Source organism: Erpetoichthys calabaricus, chromosome 11 (genome assembly GCF_900747795.2).
Source record: "Erpetoichthys calabaricus chromosome 11, fErpCal1.3, whole genome shotgun sequence".
In the NCBI taxonomy this organism is placed as follows: domain Eukaryota; kingdom Metazoa; phylum Chordata; class Cladistia; order Polypteriformes; family Polypteridae; genus Erpetoichthys; species Erpetoichthys calabaricus.
The window spans coordinates 88,900,016-88,906,015 of record NC_041404.2 but is presented as its reverse complement, the minus strand read 5'-3'; positions in this window follow the sequence as shown (position 1 = coordinate 88,906,015).

Sequence of the window (6,000 nt, the reverse complement as noted above, 5' to 3'; positions counted from 1 at the left end):
AATTGAAGAGTCGCATAGTGTGGGGGAGGATAGATCTCCTCAGTCTGTCAGTGGAGCAGGACAGTGACAGCAGTCTGTCGCTGAAGCTGCTAATCTGTCTGGAGATGATATTGTTTAGTGGATGCAGTGGATTCTCCATTATTGACAGGAGTCTGCTCAGTGCCCGTCACTCTGCCACAGATGTCAAACTGTCCAGCTCCATGCCTACAATAGAGCCTGCCTTCCTCACCAGTTTGTCCAGGCGTGAGGCGTCTCTCTTCTTTATGCTGCCTCCCCAGCACACCACTGTGTAGAAGAGGGTGCTTGCCACAACCGTTTGGTAAAACATCTGCAGCATCTTATTGCAGATGTTGAAGGACGCCAGCCTTCTAAGGAAGTATAGTCGGCTCTGTCCTCTGTTGCACAGAGCATCAGTATTGGCAGTCCAGTCCAATTTATCATCTAGCTGCACTCCCAGGTATTTATAGGTCTGCACCCTCTGCACACAGTCACCTCTGATGATCACGGGGTCCATGAGGGGCCTGGGCCTCCTAAAATCTACCACCAGCTCCTTGGTTTTGCTGGTGTTCAGGTGTAGGTGGTTTGAGTCGCACCATTTAACAAAGTCCTTGATTAGGTTCCTGTACTTCTCCTCCTGCCCACTCCTGATGCAGCCCATGATAGCAGTGTCGTCAGCGAACTTTTGCACGTGGCAGGATTCCGAGTTGTACTGGAAGTCCACTGTATATAGGCTGAACAGGACCGGAGAAAGTACAGTCCCCTGCGGCACTCCTGTGTTGCTGACCACAATGTCAGACCTGCAGTTCCCAAGACGCACATACTGAAGTCTGTCTTTAAGATAGTCCACGATCCATGCTACCAGGTATGAATCTATTCCCATCTCTGTCAGCTTGACCCTAAGGAGCAGAGGTTGGATGGTGTTGAAGGTGCTAGAGAAGTCTAGAAACATAATTCTTACAGCACCATTGCCTCTGTCCAAGTGGGAGAGGGATCGGTGTAGCATGTAGATGATGGCATCCTCTGCTCCCACCTTCTCCTGGTATGCGAACTGCAGAGGGTCGAGGGCGTGGCGGACCTGTGGCCTCAGGTGGTGAAGCAGCAGCTGTTCCATGGTCTTCATCACATGTGACGTCAGAGCAACAGGCCGGAAGTCATTCAGTTCACCTGGACCTGATACCTTTGGGACTGGGGTAATGCAAGATGTAAATAGAATAAAATAAATGATTTTTTATTCTTCTCTCAGGCATGTTCTTAGTCCTGTCCCAATCACAAGCCACAATAATACAATAAATGATAAATTAAAACAACTCTACTTTCTTCTCCACTTGCTTTGAGTTTCACCCATTGCCTCCTGACTCTGTCTCCCTGAGCCATGGTAGTGGGCTCCCTTTAAAGTGAACCCGGGAGTACTTCCTGTGACATGACGTGGCCTGTTGTATGCACTTCCGGGTTATACACAAACCAAGGAGGTCCTCGCCTGGCACCTCCCTCTATTATCCCCCAGGGATCCCAACAGGGCTGCACTTCCGGACTCCAACTCCCTTTCAACCTTGTGGGTGTCCATACTGGGACTCTATATGAGAAGCATTGCCACCTAGAATGGTGGGGGATGAACTGCTCCTCTACTGGTTTCTGCAGTCTTTGGGCTTCCCGATCAGAATAGGAATAATAAGGCGTCCCGGCCAGGTTTTGCCATCAGTTACTCCATCCTTCCATTAGGACATCCCAGCTGGGTAAGGAATCCGCTTCTATCCTTGGTGGGATTACCATTCGTCCTGTGGGGCACCTACACATATAATGTAATATGTGATGTTTTTCTGTGGTTAAAAACTGCTTGTGCTAACTTTTTTCTAAAGGTTGAAAACAATAAGAAGTAGATAAGATGTTAGACATTATAGGACATTAATTAACCTGGCCAATGGTTTCTTAAGATTATTTTCCTTTCTGAGAAATGTCAAATGATAAGGGACATATGATGTATGTTTCAGCTTATAAAAAGAGACCTTCAAATGCAACTATCACACAAGTGTCCAGCAGCTGCAGACCGATCAATGATTAAAGTGTCTTTGATTTATTTTTCAGGCTCCCAATTAACCTGCGATGGAAAAAACAACATTTTCCATACCTTCTTTGTTAGATTTAGAAATTTGGGAGACAGCAAGGCAGGAAGCAGCCCTGGAAAAGGTGGCGGTCCACTGCTTGGTACACTAACACATAAACCCTCACTTACTCCGACTCACCAATTAATTCTTAATGTATATATGACTGAGATGTTGGAAGTAATCCAGGGAGCTATCCTCACAGACACAGAGGGTACAAATAAACTCCTTAGTGGTGGCGACCAAGGTGTTATTTGAACCCATTTTCTTGAAGCACTTAGACAGCAATGCTTAACATATAGTCACATGTGAAAAAAGGAAGACATTCTAAAGAGTGGATGTATAGCTAAATAAAATTTTATGCTGCCAAATACTGCTGCTGAAATAAAGGAAACTGCTTTTTGGTGGAGTATCAAATCTGCTGATAAAGAATGTCATCCCTGTTGTTCTGTTCCCTAACACTGAGTTAATTAATTCAGGCCAGACAACTGGGACTCTAATGACCTCTGGAGATGTTTTCTTTTGCCAAGAAAACTAATGACTGCACATTATGTGAGCCTCAAGTATTGTGTAAACATTTAGACTTATGGTCTTTTGGACACTGAAAGAAAGAATGGACCAGAATAAAGCGAAGATGTAGAATACGTACATGAGGCAAATACAAACCACAAAGCTAGGGTAAAAGAGATGTGTCATTGAGAAATATGGGAAAAAGCCAAAGTGATGTTTAACAGATATTCTGTGTTCTTCTTCTAATTGGTTAAACTTCTGGCCATGAGAATATACTCACATGGCATGGACTGTTGGCATTGGATGTACCTGGAGACTTCAATTTACAAGCCCTACATACGCTGTAAGAAAACTAAAAAACAGAATACTAAGAAGTGAAATGTTAAAAACAAGAACTCAAGTCCAATCAACTCCACATTGGAGATACACTACATTTTATACCCAATGCAATCAGAAACCGGAATTCATATAGATGAGGTGGGAGCAGGTGAGATGTTTTCTGAGGTTTCTGTGGACCTTTGAATATGACAGCTTTAAGTAGTTTGAGACAACAGACAGCAAAGGTAATGTTCTTTTTGCCAAAAAAACTCACAATGAGTGCTGCAACATATTTTGTTCTGATGTTATTTAAATATTCCAAATAATTTGTGTCATAAAAGGAATGAGGCCCTATAGGATACACCACCCCTTTAAACACAGGTTAGAAATAAGTGACTAAATCAACTTAACAACTACTGTCAGAGAAATAAAAATGTAAGGTGACAGCTGTTTTTGAAAAATAGTCCATCTATTTTGTGTACCTTCATGTTCCATTACCAGATCATGAAGTGCTCAAGCTTGTTATGAATTGTGCACTTTGAGAATTTTTTTTCTCTTTTAAAATATTCCTTAGAACAATACAGTAGGTGGAAATTTGGGCTTGTTTTTCCTCTAGCACCTTCTGTGTGGGTTCTTCAAAGATAAATGTTTCCTGAATGTAATGATTAATTATTCATGGTGCCGCAAACTTATTTTGTTTTACACTTGTGCGCAACCAGGTTATTGTTCCTATTACTGGCACTGAGTTGCGGGTTGCCATAGAAGTTACATAGCATGACACCACATTGTGTGTCATCGACGTGACCCTTTAAATCCAGGGAAATAATTCACTCGGTATCCATGATTGGGATAAAAACTATATCAAACGTATCGCATATTCTTTCTCTACTTTCGGATTCTACAGTTTCTCTCTCTGACTTTGATATCCTGGTTTATGGTTAGGCATTGGTCTTTACAGTTTTGACTTGTTTCTGGTTTGGCATAAGGTTTCATTTCCTGGTCTTCTTCTCACCTTCAGGCAGAATAAAGCCTTATCCTTCAGTACTAGATACAAGGTAGAGATTAACCCTGAATGGGGTGCCAGACCACTGCAGAAAAACACATGCATACTGCACATCCACTTCTACCCATATAAGACTAATTGAAATTTGCTTGAACATTGTTATGGAGGTTAATATTTAATATTTTGATAAATGCAATAGTGGTAGTCAAAGGGAATAACAGGCTTGCAAAATTATAATTTTTGGGGTGCCAACCTGGCTGTCAACACAAAACAAACAAACAATGGATTAAAAATTAAACAGAAAATAGTCGCCACACAAAGTAACTGGCTGCCATTAATGAATCATATGAAGGAGGGTCTGGCTGCAGATCTTTAGTGCCAGGCCCCTTTAGCCACAAGACCCTGTGACATCATTCAGGGGCCCGTGGCTAAAGGTGGAAGTGACGTAGGTTTGGAAGATACGCCTTCAGTGAGAAATAGAAATGACATTGATGTTCAATGCTCTTAAATACCATTTAATTTTTATTAAGATTCTTTGCTTGATCTTTTGTAAAACGTGCCATTATTTGTTATTTACAGATTTTGTTGCAGCATTTGCCAATCTTTTGTCACAAGCATTTAAAGTCACCAAACTGCAGCCAGACCCATTGTATACACACACACACACACACACACACACACGGACACACACACACACGCACGCACAAAAGAACTGAAATTCATTTAGCCTAAGGAGAAGGAGACCAAAAGATGTGATGTGTTGGTACACCCACTTAGTATAGTTTTTAGTGTTTTTCATCAACTTTTGATTATCCCAAACAGTTGTGCAAATAGTGAAATAAAGCAAAAATGTGCCAAGGCTGGGAGTACTTGAAGGACTGTGATTTGTGTCAGTTTATCAGGAAAATAAATACATCCCATTGCAGCACAGTGTCTAATCTCTGTTCTGAAAGGACATGCATTCACAATGGGTTAAGAGTAAACATCACGCAGATGACTTCGATGAAAGTTTTCAAGAGGCGTAAAGCCCGTCTTCTAGTGATGTCCTTGAAAAACAGACCTCTAAGCCTTTCAAAGATAAGCTCAAAATGATTTAATTCTATGCTTGATAAACAGCAAATACCACGCTCTGTTGAGTTCAATGACCTTCTACTCATTACAAGGTTCTTTATTTGTTCTCAGACTATCTAGTTGTGTGTTTGACATCTGCCACTGAGGGCATCTTCTTTTGAAAGGAAGGTTTGACAAATGAATTCCTCTCTGTCAAGTTGTTCACTCATTTCCACTAAACTGAATCAGCGTTTAATAGTGCACTCATTCAGCATCCCATCTGGAACTGAGCCAAGAAATGTCATGGCCAGCACCAGTATTCACTCTCAAAACTCACAAATACCATTCTCTCAGCACAGAGTAGTCCACTGAATATTGTTGAAATCTACACTTGTTTTTCTTTTTCACTGTCTCTTTACTTTTTATTCTGAGGTGATGCATGGGTCAGGCTTTTGAAAGAAAACAGGAGACAGACTGACATCCCAGCTTTGGTTTCCGACTTGCACTTGCCACATCTGAGCATCTCTGACCAGAAAAAAATAAAGGTACAAAGAATACATGAATGAAAAACTGCTGTGAAGGATATTTTAAAAACGGAGAGCCTTCTCAGATGTTAAAGCTTGCAAATAAATGACTGACGTGGTACCATTAGTAACCTGCATTTTCACAGTTCAGGAAATAAACCTGGAAGTTAAATTTTTGTTCAAACAGAAGTAAGCAGTTTATACACCGACGTTAATGTGGCCCTAAGAAACACGCAAACAGGAAGCCATTAAAAGAAGAGGAGTTGAACTAAAACCTGTTTATTTGTTTTTCATCTCAACAGAAGGCAAGAGAAGCACAGCACAGCAGTTCATGCTCACATTTTTATTTGCTGGGTTTGACCTTGTTGCCTGCAGGTGAAAACTTTGCTGTCTTTCAGATAGGTAATGTTAGAAACTTTACAAACATTGAGAAAAAATTACATATAGCAGAGAAGATGTTTATTAGGACGGCAGAAAGCCACACCTGCAAATAATT